Raw genomic sequence first — 20,121 nt, 5'->3', positions numbered from 1 at the left:
AGTTGGACCTCTTGTTCCAAATAGCCAAGTTGTGAATACAAAGGAAAAGTTCTTAAAGGAAATTAAAAATGCCCCCACTGAACATACAAATGATAAGAAAGCAACATAACCTTAGTGCTATATGGAGAAAGTTTAAGTGGTCTGGATAGAAGATTAAACACTTCAAACCATTTTCTTAAACCAAAACCTTACTCAGAGCAAGGCCTTAACTCTCTTCAATTCTATGAAGGTTGAGAAAAGTAAGGAAGCTACAAAACAAAAATGTAAAGCTAGCAAAACTTGGTTCATGAGGTTTGAGGAAAGACACCACTTTCGTAACATAAAAGTGCAAGGTGAAACAGCAGTTAACCATGTAGAAGCTGCCGCAAGTTATCCAGGATATCTAGCTCAGGTAATGAATGAAAATAGCCACACTAACCAACATAGTTTCAATGTACACAAAGCAAACTTACATTGGAAGACAGAGACCATGTATGATTTTCATAGCAAGAGAGGAGAAGTAAGTGCCTGGCTTTAGAACTTCAAAGGACAGATTGACACTTCTGTTAGGGGCTAATGCAGTTGGTGACTTGAAGTTGAAGCCAGTGCTCACTTACCATTCTGGAAGTCCAGGGTCCTTGAGAATTACGCTAAACCTACTCTGTGCTCTATAAATGGAACAACAAAGCCTGGATAAGAGCCCATATGTTTATGACAGGATTTGGTGAATATTTTAAGCCCACTGTTGAGACATACTGCTCAGGGGGAAAAAAAAAAAAAAAAGGTTTCTAAATATTTCTGCTCACTGACAACACACCTGGTCATCCAAGAACTCTGATGGAGGTGTACTATGAGATAAGCATTGTTTTCACAGCTGTTAGCACAACATCCATTCTGCAGTCCATGGGTCAAGTGATAATTTCAACTTTCAAGTAATATTATTTAAGAAATACATTTTGTAAGGCTATGACAAACATGGATAACAATTCTTTTGATAGATCTGGGCAAAATTAATTGCAAACCTTCGGGAAAGGATGCAGCATTCTAGACACAATTAAAGACCTTAATGACTCATGGGAAGAGGTCAAAATATCAACATTTACAGGAGTTTGGAAGAAGTTGATTTCAACTCTCATGGATGACTTTGAGCAGCTCAAGGCTTCAGCAGAGGAAGTAACTGCATATTTAATGGAAACAGCTAAAGAACTAGGATTAGAAGTGGAATCTGAAGATGGATTGAATTGTTGCAATTTCATGATAAGATGAGCAGATGAGGAATTGCTTATTATGGATGAACAAGGAAAGTGGTTTCTTAAGATGTAAACTACTCCTGTATGGATGTGAGAGCTGGACTACAAAGAAAGCTGATCGTGGAAGAATTGATGCTTTTGAACTGTGGTGTTGGAGAAGACTCTTGAGAGTCCCTTGGACTGCAAGGAGATCCAATCAGTCCATCCTAAAGGAGATCAGTCCTGGGTGTTCATTGGACTGATGTTGAAGTTGAAACTCCAATACATTGGCCATCTGATGCAAAGAGCTGACTCATTTGAAAAGACCCTGATGCTGGGAAAGATTGATGGCAGGAAGAGAAGGGGATGACAGAAGATGAGATGGTTGGATGGCATCACCAACTCAATGAGCAGGCTCTGGGAGTTGGTGTTGAACAGGGAAGCCTGGCATGCTGTAGTCCATGGAGTCGCAAAGGTTGGATATGACTGAGTCACTGAACTGAACTGGACTGATCCCATCCTTCAGCAATCACCCCCCTGATCATCAGCAGTCATCAATGTTGAGGAGAGACCACACCAGGAAAGACAATGACCCACTGAAGACTAGAATGATTGTTAGCATTTTGTAGCAATGAAATAAATTCAAATTAAGGTACAAAAGTCCTTATAGTCAAAGATATGGTTTTTCCAATAGTCATGTATGGATGTGACAGTTGGACCATAAAGGTTATGTGCCAAAGAATTGATGCTTTTGAACTGCGGTGTTGGAGAAGACTCTTGAGAGTCCCTTGGACAGCAAGGAGATCCAACCAGTCTATCCTAAAGGAAATAAGCCCTGAATACTCATTGGAAGGGCTGATGCTGAAACTCCAATACTTAGCACCTGATGTGAAGAACCAACTCATAGGAAAAGTCCCTGATGTTTCAAAAGATGGAAGGCAAAAGGAGAAGTGGGTAGCAGAGGATGAGATGGTTGGATGGCATCATCAACCCAATGGACACGAGTTTGAGTAAAGTCCAAGAGATAGTGAAGAACAGACGAACCTGGTATGTTACAATACATGAGGTCCCAGAGAGTCGGCCACAACTAAGTGACTGAAGAACAACATAACTGTATAATCATAAGGGATTTGATTTAGGTCATACCTGAATGGCCTACTGGTTTTCCCTACTTACTTCAATTTAAGCCTGAGTTTTGCAATAAGGAGCTGATGAAAGAGGAGAGTGAAAAAGCTGGCTTAAAACTCAACATTCAAAAAACTAAGATCATGACATCCAATCCCATCACTTCATGGTAAATAGATGAGTGAAAAGTGGAAACAGTGACAGACTTTATTTTCTTGTGCTCCAAAATCACTGCAGACTGTGACTGCAGCCATGAAATTTAGACACTTGCTCCTTGGAAGGAGAGCTATGACAAACCTAGACAATATATTTAAAAGCAGAAACAGTTTCCACTTGGCCAACAAAGGTCTGTACAGTCAAAGCTATGGTTTTTTCAGTAGCTATGTATGGATGAGTCAGTTGGACCATAAGAAAGCTGCACACTGAAGAACTGATGCTTTTGAACTGTGGTGTTGGAGAAGATTCTTGAGAGTCCCTTAGACAGCAAGGAGATCAATCCTAAATATTCATTGGAAGGACTGATGCTGAAGATGAAGTTCCAATACTATGGGCAACTGATGCAAAGAGTCAGCTCATTGGAAAATACCCTGATGCTGGGAAAGACTGAGGGCAAAAGAAGGAGGCAACAGAGGATAAGATGGTTGGATGGCATCACCAACCCAATGGACATGAGTTTGAGCAAACTTCGGGAGATAGTGAAGAACAGGGAAGCCTGGTGAGCTGCAGTTCATGGAGCTGCACAGTCAGACATAGCTTAGTGACTGAACATCAACAACACATGGAGCATAGACCTGAGGAGGGTAAGTGCAGATGTGGAGAGATCAGCCAGGGGGCTTGAGTTGACATGATGTAGGAAAAGTACAAACCAAAGAAAATTCCACTGAGGACAGAGAAAGTGTGTAGATTAAAGAGTAAATATGGAGGTTGACCAAGGAACAGTTATCAGAGAAAACTTAATTATTTGTGGTTTATAGAACTGAATGAATAGTATTACCATTTGAAGAAATATAGAACCTTGGAAGAGGCACAGATTAGAGGCTAACAAGTATAGGATTAGTTCTGGACATGTGAAGTTGGAATTGCATTTGTGATATTTACATGGACATATCAGGTCAATTGCTGAATATATAGGCTTAAAATAAATTGGGAAATCACTGGCATACAGATGATAAATAAAGTTGCAGATATTAGTAAGTTTACTGAAGAAGAGTATATACTATATAACATGAAAAGATGGGCTAGGGCCAAGCTATGAGCAACTCCAACATCTAATTGTAGAAGATGATGATCCTACAAGAAGACTGAACATATCTGGCAACAAAGCTGGAGGAAAAACAGGAGAGGGCAATATAATGGAAGCCAGTAGAAGAGAGTTTCAAGGAGAGAGTTTACAGGTGCCACATTCTAGTGAGTTCTCAAAACAACTGAATAATATCCACTGGAGTTAGAAAATAAAGGCTATCAAAATTTGCTTCAGGAAAGGGGAAGTGATAAGCAGTGTACATACTATCAAGGAATAATTAGAGGGAGTGAACAGGGGTGGGGCAAATAACTTCTGCAAAGATTTGCATTGCAAAAAAGTTTAAGCACTGTGTAGAGAGAAGTAGGATCTACTGAGTATTTTCCTTTGGTTCTTTTAAATGATAGAGCTTAAGGCAAGTTTAGATGCTGCTGGGACAGGTTCTATTAACAAGTGGTTTATTGAATGAGGAAAATGTGATGGGACAAACTATGCATTATTTCATATTTCTCTTTTAAAATACAACATGTCAGATTTAGCCCTCCCTGTTAAGGACATCTCAGGAAGATCTCACGACTTTACCACCACCCCGAAGAAATAAGAAGTCTGATTCTATTTTACATTAAACATCCAACTCAGTCAAGTTATAGTTTGTTCTCTTCCTTCAAGTTAAGCCTACCTTTTTTTCCTCGGAGACCTGTCTGACAAAGATGTAATTTATCTGGTTTTCCTTCACTTACTTTTCTGCTGTTTGCACTGCCAGGATCAGAGCAGTGATGGAAGGAAAGCAGACAAAAGTTTTACTTGATTAGTGCTGTTTAATCCGGCCTTGTGTGAACTATTTTCTGATGTGGGCAAATGCAAAGCGGACTTCTTGCTACATTTCTTCAGCTTCCATCTCCTGGAGGCATGTCAAAGAGTTTCTTAAGTGTGATCCTTTGAGACAGCTCAAGCCCAAGTGCATTCCCTGGCATCTGATTGACTTGTGATGACTTGTGAGGAATCTTATGCATCTCTGGTTTACCGAATGGCGGATATACAGCTTCAGAAATTAGCACTCTTTCTTTCTCTTCCAGAGAGAAAGTTGTCCCAGTTACTTCACCAGCTCCAGTTGCAGACATTTACAGGCAGGAAGTAAGTACATGTTTCTTTGTTTCTATGTTTACATTCAATTCCAAATATTTGATAATCCATGGGGCCCAGCCCTCCCAAAAATACTTCCCCAAACTATTATGAATTAAAAGGTCAGAAAAGGGAAAACAAGTGTCCTCTACATTTACAAATTTTTCTATTAGCAAACCTCTATTTAAGTTTGCAGTGTTTCCTTTAAGCTATGTCACTGTGTCCATTCTGTCATTTTGCAGTGAGTTCTTCATAGATATATCCAGTCATTTTTTTCCAGAATTCTGATACTACTAGCATAATGGGTCCCATCATGTTAATAAAACCGGTCAAGAGGAGAGGTTGACTAGATAGCGGAAAGAGAGCGCAACGGATATATCGGACTAACAAGAAAGTTCTAAGTCCATGGAATGATTCACCTCAGAAAGCCAGGATCATTCATGAGGGATTAGACACAGATATTCCTTTGTGTTTTTTAAATGTGGATTGCATTCTACTTGTATCACAAGGCTTTTGAATATAAGAGTTGTACATTGAAAGATTCAAATCTGTTCTTTAAAACAAAAATAAAACAGGGAAGGAGGGCTGTGTAGGGGGAGTGAGAGCAAATTAAGGGAATAATTTAAAGGAAGCAGAGAATGGTTATCCTTAATAAGGCAAAGACAGTTGGAAAAGAGAAGAGAAGGTAGATTCCGAAGAGGTCATGGAGTTACAAATGCCAGGTCCTAATGACCAGGGGAATAAGAGTAAAGAAATAGTCTTAGCTAAAGGCAGTGGTAGGAATAGGGAACTTCAGAGTGAGTTCTGTGAATCATCCGAATGTTAAACGTTGTTTAATTGATACTGAAACAGAGTAAGCTTTACAATGTTGTATAAGTTTCTGCTTACAGCAAAGTGAATCAAGTTATATGTATACATATATTTGTCCTTTTTAAGATCCCTTTTCCATCTAGGTCACCACATGGCACAATAGTTTTCTGTGCTATACAGTAGGTTCTCATTAGTTATCTATTTTATATATAATAGTGTATATATGTCAATTCTAATCTCCCAGTTCATCCCACCTTGCCTTCCCCCTTTGGTAACCACAAGTTTGTTCTCTATATCTGCGACTCTGCTGCTGCTTTGCAAGTAACTTCATCTATACCATTTTTCTGGATTCCACCTATAACAAATATTATATAATATTTATCTTTCTGACTTACCTCACTTTGCATGACAATGGCATTATTTCAGTCCTTTTTTAAAATTATTTTTTCTTTTATTTTTAATTGGAGGATAATTGCTTTACAATATTGTGTTAGTTTATGCCAGAAAGAGAGCGCTAAGTCATGTCCGACTATTGCGATTCCATGAACCATAGCCCACCAGGATCCTCTGTCCATGGGATTCCCCAGGCAAGAATACTGGAGTGGATTGCCATTTCCTTCTCCAGGAGAACTTCCTGACCCAGGGATCGAACCCAGGTCTCCTGCATTGCAGGCAGATGCTTTACCAACTGAGCTATGTGGGAAGCCCGTTTATGCCATACATCAACATAAATCAGCCACAGGTATACATATGTCTTCTCCTTCTTGAACTTCCCTCCTACCTCCCATCTCAATCCTCCAGGTTGTAACAGAGCACCAGGTTTGAACTCCCTACATCAAACAGCAAATTCCCACTGGCTATTTGTTTTACCTATGATAAGGTATATGTTTCAGTGTTACTCTTTCAACTCGTCACTCTCTCTCCTTTGCCCACTGTGTACACAAGCCTGTTCGCTATGTCTGAATCACTATTGCTGCCCTGCAAATAGGTCATCTGTACCATCTTTATAGAGTCCATATATGTGTATTAATACATCTCATTCATTTTTATGGCTACCATATGATCCAGCAATCCCACTCCCAGGCATATATCAAGAGAAAACCATAATTCGAAAGGGTGCATGTACCGCAATGTTTATTGAAGCACTATTTACAATAGAAAGCGTACGGAAGCAACCGAAATGTCTATGGGCAGAGGAATGGATAAAGAAGATGTGATATATATAGACAATGGAATATTCCTTAGTCATAAAAAGGAACCAAATGTTATGAATTTAAACTGGTTTTGTCATATGCAAGCTATGAATTTAGCTGCAAATATTACCTTTCTGAGTCACAGAATCTTTAAAATTTAAATCACTTTCATAGCGACTTGAAGACTCTAAGTCCACACACACACAAAAATTATATCTAATTCCTACCTCATTTCACTTTTCTCCATGTCAAAAGGCAATTTTCTTCCTGCTTTTAAAGGTCCTATTCAAAAGTTTTTTTAAGCAAATAGACAAATGGTATTTGCCAGGCATGATTCTACCTTGCAATAAAGCAATTGTTATCACCTATATATTGTAGATGAAGAAATCGAGCCCCTGAGATGCTCAAGATTATGCAGCTGATGAGCAACAGAGTTTAGATGTGAATCCAGTGTGTTTATGGTTATAATTAGGACACTGTATTCTGCTAATAAGAAGCCATTCTTGATTCTTTCACTCACAAAAAATTGCTCCACTCACTCTAGTCTGAATTGCTATACCGCTTGATCTGGGCTCCTATGCTAGCAGTTTCTTTCTACCTTGAGTTATAGCTATTAATATAAATGTTCTAGCTAGATTATCTACTAAATTCTCTGAGGTAAGGACCACTTTTCATTCATCTTTGTACCTATGGGCCTAAACGAGCACAGTATAATATAGTGTGTTGGGTAATATTATAAACCCTAGAATCAGACAGACTTGAATAGAGTGGATATTACTGAGTTGCTGTGTGACTTGAGCACAGTCCTAAGATTCACACCTTTCAGTTTCCTTACTTGCAAAATTGAGAAAAGTCTTTCTTTTGTTTATGAAGATTAGATAGATAATGCATAGAAACATTTTACCATAGTTCTTGATACACAGTGAGCAACCATGAAATATCTATTGTTTCCATTTTTGTTGCACATAAAAGCTCAGCAGATTTTTATTGAATTCTGTTTTTGAGATTACATATGGAGCTGGCTGGTAAAAAAAAAAAGCACAGAAGATGCCTCCCCTATTTAAAGTCACAGGAGAAGTGTCTTAAAATATAATTGCAATCAAATATTTCTACTTTCAGGTGTGCTGATTAGTCAGCATTCAAGCTTTAACTTGTCAAGAACAGCTGTCAACTATTATCCAGTAGTTTATTCTTATGAGAATAAAAATTATGTTCATAAGATTATATCAGATAGGAAAGACACAGGGCAAGTTTTGTTTGAAAATTTACCCAGAATCTTGCAGCATTTCCATCTGTAAAAGAAATAATAAATCAAAACTCAAGATTAAGGCTAATTATTTTGTAATTTAGAAAATGAAAACAAATATTAAGCATAATTGTTCAAATTAAATCAACTGGGACTGAGAATGAATGGGCTTATGAGCTGTTTGTTGTTCTAAATGGCACCAAGAAAACCAGATGTTTTCTATGAAATAGTAGCTGATAATTATTTTCATCCAGCCCTGGATTACAGACTTTGTACATTGCCCTCTATGGATTCTTATGTGGAAACACTTAATGAAGGATATTATGACTCAATAAGGCAAATAGTACTGCATACTTGAATTTCTTTTCTCGACTATGAAAAGGTAGAGGAACATACGATTTCCCTAATCTCCAAATAACACTCTCCTATTATATTTATTTCTGACCGGCTGGGAAAATATTATATGCACTACAAATTGTTGCTATAATGGAATTGCAGACATTGAATGTCTGTACTTTTTTCCTGAAAGGGCTTCCCAAAAGAAAAGCTTTTGTATTATATTGGTGGAAAAGAAGGGCATTGCTTTAAGTGAACCTGCATACTATTTAAAATGTCACACAGGTGGTTTCTCCCTATTTCTAATCCTTCACTTTCACTGGAAGATTTTAACAGGAAAGAAAGATGTTACTGATGCCTTTGTAAAGGATAAAATGCTGAGGGTGGAGTAATACTAGAGATAGGGCAATCATTTCAAAGAGTATGCAGGTATAGCTTGATGAAGTCTTGAATTAGGATCAGTTTCTATTATATAAAAATAAACTTTTATCCTTTTTTAATTTTTAGTTCAAGTCTAGTAGTAAAGGTTTTTCCTGTTAAATGGACTCACTGTTTAATGAAGCACTAAGCCATTTAAATCTAAAACTTATAGGAAGAAAGTAGGTGATATACTTAGAGCCACTAGAGTTGAAACATAAACTCATTTGATTTCATGAGTCCTGAAGCCTCTAGGTGATTACTCAGTTCAAATGGAGAATCTCTGAGAACCTTAAAGCAATGAACTCTGAGAAAGAAGGAGCTAGCTTAACTGATTGCAAAAGGCAGAAGGTAAAGACCCAGAGCTAGGTAATATGGAAGCAGGATTAACACATCATGTCATGCAGCAGCAGAAATGCCCCTCGGGTAAGGATAAGATGTTCTAGAAAATGCAAGGAAGCCATTTGGGGTTTGCCCTGTTGTCCCTGAATTGCAATCAGCCTAAAATTTGAGGCATGATGGTGGAAGAGGATAAAGTGACAAGAGAAAGAAGAAAGGGTGCAGATTTTATCAACAAGGCAGCTGAGTAAAAGGAACTTGAGCTCACCTGCTCCGATGAACTCACTAAAATCACAACCAAATTCTGAAAAACCATCAATAACAAAAGATTGGAACCTACAAAAAAGATATTCCATATCTAAAGGTATAGGGAACAAACCCAAGGAGACAGGAGGGGGTGCATTCGTGATATACTCCAATCCCACACCACCCAGGCGACTGACCCACACATTGGAGAACAATTTTATCACAGAAGTTCTCCCACAGGAGTGAGAGTTCTGAGCCCCAGGTCAGCCTCCCCAGCATGGGGGTCTGACAGCGGGAGGAGGAGCCCTCCCACCCCCACCCCCAGAGCATTTGCTCTGAAGGCCTGCAGGTCCTAAGCGCAGAAGCTCCACAGGGCTGAGGGAAGCAGAGATGTCACTCTTGGAGCCTGCACACAAGGTCTCAGGGCAAAAGCAGTGACTTCGTAGGAGCCTGGGCCAGACCTACCTCCTGGTCTTGGAGGATCTCCTGGGGGCGCAGCAGGCGGCTGTGGCTCACTGTGGGGATGAGGGCATGGTGGTGGAGGTACTGGGGGAATATTCATCAGCTTGAGCTCTCCTGGAGGTCCCTATTTTGGCAACAAGGCCTAACCTCCTCCTGGAGAGGATACAGTTCTGGGATGCCTCAAGGCAAACAACCGATTAGGAGAGAACTCGGGACCCATCAGTAGACTGGCTGCCTGAAGACTGAAGAGCCCACAGCTGCCTCTGGTCATGCCCATAGATACGACCCTGCCCATCAGAATATAATAAGACCCAGCTTTAACCACCAGCCTCTCCCATGAGAAAGCCTGCCCAAGACTCTTAGACCAGCCTCACCCACCAGGGGGCAAGCACCAGAAGTGTGAATCCTACCCTCCCTCCTGCAACCTGTGGAACCAGTCAGCAAGCCAGTGAGAACCTACCCTGGGAACAGGCTTCCCTGCTGGCTCAGATGGTAAAGCATTTGCCTGCAATGCAGGAGACCCAGGTTCTATCCTTGGGTCAGGAATATCCCTGGAGAAAGAATGGCAACCCACTCCAGTATTCTTGCCTGGAAAATCCCATGGACAGAGGGGCATGGAGGGCTACATGGGGTCGCAAGAGTTGGACACAACTTAGTGACTAAACCACCACCACCACACTGGGTCCAGCTGGTCCCTGCCCCTTCATGACGAGAGGGGAGTGTGCTACTGGGAGGCGCAGGATATTTCCCTACAGAAGGCCACTTCTCCAAGGTCAGGATACACAACTAACCCTCCCCTACATAAAAATACAAACAGAAATCTAGACTAAAGGAGTATGTTTCAGATAAAGAAATAAGATAAAAGCCCAGAAAAGCTTAAGTGATGTAAAGATAAGCAATCTGCCAAGAAAGACTTCAGAGTAATGATTAATCATAAAATGATCCAACAACTTGGGAGAAGAATGGGTGCACAAAGTGAGGTTATAAGAATTAGAAAATATAAAGAATAACCAAACATACTTGAAAAGTTGCAGAGTGAAATAGAAAACAAAAAAGCAATTTTAAAAAGAATAAAACAAACCCAAATCAGTAGTTACCAGGGACCAGGAATGGAAGAAATGGATGGATGACTTGATCCTGGTGGGAGTTACAGGCTTAAATGCATTTGTCAAAACTTGTAATACTATTTAGGCAAAAAGGGTGAATTTTCCTGGAGGTAAATTATACTTCATTAAACTTGAAGAAAAAATGTTAAACAAACATGATTCACTTAGAAAGATGAGCATGCTTAAAGAATTTTTTTAAAAAAGTGAGTGATTTAATTCACAACAATTAAAAATTATAGCCTGTGGATTAAGAGAGGACCAGAGTTTAAAAAGGAAAAAGGGATGGGAAATTATATATTAACTTGACTTTTCAATTGATGGCTTGTGGAGTTTGTGTATTCTTTTTTTTTTTTTTTCAAATATATATTTTTAAATTGGGGTATAGTTGCTTTCGAGCTTCCCTGGTGGCTCAGAAGTAAAGAATCTGCCTGCCAGTACAGGAGATGTGGATTTAATCCCTGGATTGATGAGATCCCCTAGAGAAGGAAATGGCAACCACTATGGTATTCTTGCATGGAGAATCCCCTGGACAGAGGAGCCTGAAGGGCTACAGTCCATCGGGTCTCAAAACAGTTGGACACGACTTAGAGAGAGTCGGACACGACTGAAGCGACTTAGCAGCAGCAGCAGCAGCAGTGACTGAACAACAACAACAATACAGTTGCTTTATAACGTGTTAGCTTCTGCTATACAATAAAGCGAATGAGCTAAAAGTACACATATATCCCCTCCCTCTTGGACCTGCCTCCCGCCTCCCATCCTACTCATCTAGGTCACCACAAAGCACCAACCTGAGCTCCTTGTACTATACAGTAGGTTCACACTAGATAGCCATTTTGCACATGGTAGTGTATATATGAGACTGTGTATATGAGACTGTGTATTGTTTATATGCAGGAACTTTACACAGTTTTGTGTCTTGAATGTGGATCCTAAAGGTGGAGATAAAAGGCAGTTGTGCCCAGTTAGCTTTTAAAAGCTGGTATACCATTGGTTAGGTGCTCCAGAAGCAAATACCACCACTGCTGTTAGTGAGTAAGGTGTTTATTAGAAAAGGGGAGAGGGAATAAGCAAAATAAAGCAGCAAGAAATCCAACTGTAATGGACCCAATGAAACCTTGGCCAATTTAGTGTGAAGCTTCAGAAAGAACTCTGATGATCCCCAGGGACACTTTTGATTCTTCCTTAACCAATTGTGACAGTAAATGGGTAGGTCCATCAACCCCTGGTTGCCAAACACATCCAGTGGTGGGCCCAGTTGGCCAGGTCTTTCCACCCCTGACTTCTCAATGTCTAGGCACAGGTGAGGCAGTTTGGTGCAGCTGACACAGACTTTGAAGGAACTGAAACTGGAAGGCCAGCTGGTGATGGCATCCCATAGCAAGCCTGTCTTTGAAGGGCATGTGGGTGGCATACCTTCACGGTTTCCCCTTTGTACCACTGGCACCTACTTCTACATGTTCAAGTAGCAGCTCCTAGTAGAGCAGGATTTTGGTAGGTCTCTCCCCTGAGGCATTTCTTAGAAGTGGGAGGTCAGTGAGGCAAACAAAAGCCCCTTTCATGGCAGTTGTGCTTGGAGCCACAACAGATATTCAGCCACAGTCTTCTCTTTACCTCAAAGACCAAGGATCCCACATGGGAGATGCTCCAACCGTCCACTGTTGAAATCCTGGATCAGAAATGATGACTGAATGGGTCCGTTACCTCAGTGAACTCACTGTAAGTTGGATCTTGGCAAAACTCCATTTATTATCTGGAGACCATGTGCCCAAACTCTAGCAAGGGGCATGATGATACTCTGTGTCTTTAGCTGTCAATGTCCACTCATTCACTCTGTCCTTCAGCCTGCATAATATCTAGGTTTCCCCCTTCCCCATGAAATAGCTGGAGATTCCTTTGGGGAGAGACCTGGGGAATCAATCAAATATAATTGTCATATTGTTGCAGGGTTATTTCTCTCAGGAACCAGCCACCTCTGAGTCAGACTGTTGCAGTTTTAAAAACTGGCTCAGGTCTGGAAATAGGGTGGTGTTATAGACTTGTGGTATTTTTAATAGGGCATCTTCCCTCTACCTTCCCACCAAGTGATCCAGCTTTGATTTTTTTTCTGCTGGTTCAGATGAGCAGTGCCCTTGTCAGCTGTCCATCTGTTACGCCTTTTTGTATTTCCTGTTCTATGAGTCATCTTAATAGCTTTCCTTGGATAAACAACCCACTAGAATGCCAGACCCGGCTTATTAGTCATTCCAACTGTCTCTGTATCTTGATTTTTGGTAGTTAAGCACTGCTATCTTGAATTACATTGTTTTGAGGTCTTAGCAGCCCCACTGTTATCAGTGAGCCAAGTTATATAACAGCCTTGCCTGAACTACGGAGGAGAACTCTCAGAGGAGAGCTACCGCTGTCTAGTGATGCTGGTGTTTCTTGCACCAGGACATTCCCTATGGCCTTGTTAAATACTGTGCTGTAGGGGCCTCCCTATAGAATAGAATAACTGATGAGTCTTTTTTATTGTGCGTAACACCTACATTCCTGCATAGTCACTTTCCTGAGCTTTCAGTGATTTCCTTCACCATCTGCCATGGAAATTCTTGCATTTCATGGTTGCTCATTGTGATGGTTAATTCTTTTTTTTTTTTTTTTTAATTTTTATTTTTACTTTATTTTACTTTACAATTCTGTATTGGTTTTGCCATACATTGACATGAATCCACCATGGGTGTACATGCGTTCCCAAACATGAACCCCCCTCCCACCTCCCTCCCCATAACATCTCTCTGGGTCATCCCCATGCACCAGCCCCAAGCGTGCTGTATCCTGCATCGGACATAGACTGGCGATTAGATTCTTAAATGATAGTATACATGTTTCAATGCCATTCTCCCAAATCATCCCACCCTCTCCCTCTCCCTCTGGGTCCAAAAGTCCGCTATACACATCTGTGTCTTTTTTGCTGTCTTGCATACAGGGTCATCATTGCCATCTTTCTAAATTCCATATATATGTGTTAGTATACTGTATTGGTGTTTTTCTTTCTGGCTTACTTCACTCTGTATAATCGGCTCCAGTTTCATCCTGTGATGGTTAATTCTATGTATCAACTTGGCTGGGCTATGGTAGCCAATTGCTTGATCAAACACCAGTCTAGATGTTGCCATGAAAGTGTTTAAAGGCCAAACAATTAAATCAATAGATTTCTTAAAACCATATCTATCCATATCTATAAAACTCATACTGCTTCTCTGGAGAACCTAACACATTCATTTGCGGGTTATTGCTTTTTCCATGTTTTTCTAGGAGCTCTTCTGGTAGAGGGCTCCCACCATCTTCTGTGCTTAGTTGCCAGTGTGTTAAATCCTATATCAGAAGTAAAGCATCACCAAGTTAATCAACTCTTTCCTATATAATTTTAAGTTTTGACCCCCTTGATTAAGAATCCTTAGGATCCAGTCACACAGTACTCTCCCAGATCCCTGGCCAAGTCTTATAGCTGCTTTGGGGTATAGTCCTATAATCCTTAAGATACTATTTATTTCATACATCTAAATAGGCTGATACTTTGTTTTCGCTAGTACATACCTTCTGTTGGTATGCCTCTGAACACCATTGAAAAGTTTTAATAAATAGACCACCACACTGTTCCAGAAGCTGTCAGTGTTGGGGGTCCTCACTGCCAGCCAGGTGATGAATAATGCAGCTCTAAAAGTCTATAGTTACACCTGTTTTGTTAGATGCTCCTCGGTACCCACTTTCAAAGGTTGGATTACCTACAAGTAGATTCTGAGAAGTTCAGGGTGTAACATATTTACTAGGAATCAACACGTAAGAAGGGAAAGGGCAATTAGCATGACTGAGCAGAAGAGGAATCAAAATAACTCGGTTTTATTACATCTGCTACACTCCATCACTAGATGCAGGCTACCCAAAACAGGAGGAAACACTGGACAATGTGATTTCCTGCAGCCAAAGCAGAACTTGAAGCTGCTGACATTTGGATGCTTCCTGCTAACCACACTCTCCACATCTGAGCTGCATCTGGGATCTAAGAAACACAACTGTGTCTACCACATGGAATTTAATTTTCAAAGGCAGGAGGCAGAACAACAACCAAAAAAAAAGAAAAGAAAAGAAAAAGAAACAAACAACAGACCACCTAGCTCTTTCTTTCTATATCAGACTTGATTCTCCTAAGGAAAACTGTAAGTCCATCAATTTACTGCTTTGTAATTTTCTACTAGATTCTCCCACTTGTTTCCAGTTGGAGAAAGTGATAGAGAAAAAGAGCTAAGGAGGAAAGTGTAGGAACTTGCATTTTCCAAAAATGGCTGCAACATCTTCCACCCTACATGATTTCTAAAAATGTATCTTTGTTATTCAGCCTCTGAAAAAGTGAAGTTGTTCAGTCGTGTCCGACTCTTTGAGAATCGTGTCTGCCTCTGAAGGTGGAATCTAATTCCTCTTTTCTTTTGTGGTAGGCAAAGTGCCTTCCTAAAGATATTCACACTCTACCCTAGAGCCTGTGAATATATGTTGTTCACAGGGCAGAAGGATTTGCAGATGTAAATAAGGTGATGGGCCCTAAAATATGGAGATTATCCAAGGTGGCCCAACCTAATCACATGCATCCTTAAAAGCAGAGAACTTTTTCCCGCTGGTGCAGAAGAGATGCGGTAAAGAGGAAGTCAGAGAGATTAAAACACATGAGAAAGACTCCAGAAACTGTTGCCTTTTGAAGATGAAAGAACAAGGTGTTGAGGAATAGAGGTGACCTTCAGAAGCCACCATGGAAATGGGACCTCAGTCCTGCAACTGCAAGGATCTGAATTTTCCAATCAGCCTGGGTGAGCTTGGAAATAAAGTTTTCCCCCAGATTGTGAGACCCTGAGCAGAGGAACTAGTCAAAGTAACTCAGTCTTCTGAACTTATACAATTGTGAGTTCATAAAGCTGTGTTGTTTTAGGCCACTAAATTTGTGATGATTTGTTACAGCAGCAATAGAAAGCTAATATTGACTTATGACTTGCTAGTTACTGTCAGGAAGCATTTAACAGGAGGTTTCCTGTGTGCTGTTTTGGATCTGTCAGGAATCCTTTGTTCCTTATTAATTCCTGGAATTAAGAGGAGAATTATTCAGGAATTATTCAGGAATTAGGAGGAGAGGCAAGCCTCTCCCGGGGCTGAGGGATCCAGGCATTTTCTTCTTTAGTTTTTCAATACAGTGATAAGTACACTCTTCCTTCCTGTGAACCATACGGTAAAAGTGATTGTTAACAACTCTCCCTCTCTATAATATGGATCGCCTATGTTTTGTAACCAGTCCATTCTGAAGGAGATCAGCCCCGGGATTTCTTTGGAAGGAATGATGCTAAAGCTGAAACTCCAGTACTTTGGGCACCTTATGCAAAGAGTTGACTCATTGGAAAAGACTTTGATGCTGGGAGGGATTGGGGGCAGGAGGAGAAGGGGACGACAGAGGATGATATGGCTGGATGGCATCACTGACTCGATGGACATGAATCTGAGTGAACTCTGGGAGTTGGTGTTGGACAGGGAGGCCTGGCATGCAGCGATTCATGGGGTCGCAAAGAGTCGGACACAATTGAGTGACTGAACTGAACTGAACTGATGTTTTTTAAGTCTGGGATTTTAATCTTTATGGCAACCCACTCCACTATTCTTGCCTGGAGAATCCCATGGATGGAGGAGCCTGGTGGGCTGCAGTCCACGGGGTCGCAAAGAGTCGGACACGACTGAGCGACTTCACTTTCACTTTCACTTAAGACAGTATATATGCCCACACCATGTTGATTAAAACACCTCTGCTCCATCAGAGCTTTGGTCCCTGTGTCTTGCTTTCTTTCTCTCTCTCTCTCTTTCAGGCTAATTCTCTGGAGCGCAGAGGCCCTCTGGATTCACTTTTCCTGCCCAGGCTTCTAAGACCCTCTTGAGAAGGCGCTCTGTAGCTTCACCCCCTTTGAGAGTGCGCCTGAGGCCTTCATGAACAGAGCAAGCCCTGTGTCAGGGACTTTATTGGTTTTCTGCGTAAACCAAGGAATATCAGCCTCTTTCTGTCTCCTTTACTTTCTTATCATCGACTCCGGACCACCAGGTTCTGGTCCATTAAAGGACCTCAACAACTTACCAATAGGACAGTATGGAAGAGACGCTAAGGAACTTTTGAGTTCACGTGAAACCCTACCTGGGCCTTGGAAGGCTAGTTCTCACTAGGCTGCCTTTAAGAGCACAGTCATCATACTGTAAGAATTCCAAACCATAAAGAGAAACCATGTCTTAGTGTTTCAATAAGGAGACCTTTGGGAACACAGTCTTTGAGTCATTCCAACCCAGAAACTCACACGCTTGGTTGAAGATGCACATTAACAGATTAGGGGCCTGTGTTCTAGTCTTTCCGGCTGAAGCCACAAACGTGGAGTAGAGGCAAGCCATGCATGTTCTGCAAACAGAATGCATAAGCGTGGTAAGACTGTTGTTGGTTCATAACGCAGTTTAAAAATTTCACACAAAACAGTAACCGGAGCAGAAAGGAAAGGGGGAAATGCTCTCGAATAAAAAGAGGGATAGTTTTTTAAAATCCCATCAGTTCAGTTCAGTTCAGTCGCTCAGTCATGTCCAACCCTTTGTGACCCCATGAATCGCAGCATGCCAGGCCTCCCTGTCCATCACCAACTCCTGGAGTTCACTCAAACTCACATTCATCGAGTTGGTGATGCCATCCAGCCATCTCAGCCTCTGTCATCCCCTTCTCCTCCTGCCCCCAATTCCTCCCAGCATCAGAGTCCTTTCCAGTGAGTCAACTCTTCGCATGAGGTGGCCAAAGGACTGGAGTTTCAGCTTTAGCATCACTCCTTCCAAAGAACACCCAGGGCTGATTTCCTTTAGAATGGACTGGTTGGATCTCCTTGCAGTCCAAGAGACTCTCAAGAGTCTTCTCCAACACCGCAGTTCAAAAGCATCAGTTCCTCAGCACTCAGCTTTCTTCACAGTTCAACTCTTACATCCATGCATGACTACTGGAAAAACCATAGCCTTGACTAGATGGACCTTTGTTGGCAAAGTAATGTCTCTGCTTTGAATATGCTATATAGGTTGTTCAAACTTTCCTTCCAAGGAGTAAGTGTCCTTTAATAAAATCCCGTACCTGGAGTGAAAAAAAATGTATGAATCTGTCTAAAGTAGTTATGAGAGAAGTTTTAATCTGGTTGAATGACAGAGGAAGAGAGCATCTTTTCATGCTCTACTCTACAAGGGGATCTGTATTGATAGCTCCCACCTGATAAATGGTACTTCTTGCAGTTAATCTTAGCTAAATAGAAATTTATTTAAAGTAAGATGCCAGTGAAGTGATTAATTTTCTACATAAAACTATTTCTCAGTTTTGCAACTGTCTAATTTGTTCTTTAAAAATTAAAGAGACAAACATAAATATCAAATATTTGAATTAATTTTTATTGAATGATTCTTTAAATTCTATAGTGCTTTATAATGTTCAAATTTTTAACACACATGATTTCATACAATCTCATAGTAACATTTCTTTTTCTCTATCCATATATTGCCCCTTCCTTCTTCCTTCTCCCCACTGGTAACCACTAGTTTGTTCTCTATATCTGTGAGTCTATTTATTTTTTATTTATTTTTACTTTTAAATTTTTTCATGACTTCTGTGTGACTTTACTGAGCATGAAACAAACACCACTTTATTTTTTATTCACTAGTTTTTTTGTATTTTTTAGATTTCACATGTAAGTGATATCATACAGTATTTGCCTTTCTTTGACTTATTTCACTTAGCATAATGAAAATATCAACTCTTAAGTAATATTACATTTTCCTTTCCTATTCAAAATTAACATCAGTTTGCTTTACTTAATTATGCAACTTTGTTTCTGAAATAATATTTCCTAAATATGTACATATTTTACATATAATACCATCTTTCATTTCTGTTAAGCTTTAAAATTGAGAAATCATTTCCATTTATTGTATCTCCTGTTTGACTCTTCTTAATAATAATCAAATCAAGTTTGTATTACTTATGAAGACAGTAAAATTTAAAGTCTTTGGCAAATGTAGTGTCTCTGCCAAAATAGTGCATTAGTAAAGTGCCTGACTTGACCTATATCCAATTATTCAGATGCCTAGTAACTGAACTGCACTGATTTTTTAACACATTTTAATTTGGTGGCTCAGACAGTAAAGAGTCTGCTTGCAATGCAGGAGACCTGGGTTCCATCCCTGGGTTGGGAAAACCCCTGGAGAAGGGAATGGCTACCCACTCCAATATTCTCGCCTGGAGAATTCCAGACAGAGGAGCCTGGTGGGCTACATACAGAACACAAACCACAGGCTGAATTTAAACCTACATCACATTTCATATAACAAATCTCACAGGCAGTATTTTCTGGGAAGAATTTATAAATGATAATTCAGTTGTGGTGGGCACAACTGAGCAACTAACACTAATTGCTTTTTTAACACATTTTAAATTTTATATATTAAAAATCAAACTTTATATAACATGTGTCCACAAAAATATTTGTATTTAAAGATTGACAAAAGTAAATAATAAAATAATCCAAAAATTAATCCAAATATCTTTAAATATATGAATTGATAAAAAAAAATTGTGACATTTCCACTCAATAGAATACTATCTAATAAGGAAAGGAAAAACTACTGATGCTTACACACTACTACATGGATGAATTAAAGAAAAATGAAGAATAAAAGAAGACAAATAAGAAAGACTACATATAATGTCATTCTGTTTATATACCATTTTGGAGTATGGAAAAGCAACTGGTCTATGATGATAAAAACCAGATTAGCAATGGCCTGGGCTTCAGAAAGGATTAAATAAAAATAGCATGAATAAAGTTTTTGGGATGATGGAAATGCTTTATCTCTTGATTAGAGTGGTGAATAAATGGGTATATAAATTTGTCAAAATTCACCAAACTGTCCACTTGAAATGCATGCATTAATGTAAGTTATATATCAATAAATTTTATTTAAAATAGAATAAACCTGGTATATGACAAACATATCCACAATTGTTGCTTGACATCTTTGGCATCATGAAATAAAACTCATTCTCCTTTACAAAGGCTTCTGAGGAAAAAACTCTACATGTCTTTTTTGAAACATGTTTCTGAAGCTCTGGATAACCCTTCAACTCAATAACTAGGATAGTCTATTCCAGTTCAGACTGAAAAACTTATAAACTAATACCCCAGTATTTATACTCTGA

The sequence above is a fragment of the Capra hircus genome, chromosome 5 (assembly GCF_001704415.2).
Source record: "Capra hircus breed San Clemente chromosome 5, ASM170441v1, whole genome shotgun sequence".
Classification (NCBI taxonomy): Eukaryota; Metazoa; Chordata; class Mammalia; order Artiodactyla; family Bovidae; genus Capra; species Capra hircus.
The sequence above is the reverse complement of the archived record's forward strand: the minus strand, read 5'-3'. Positions refer to the sequence as shown.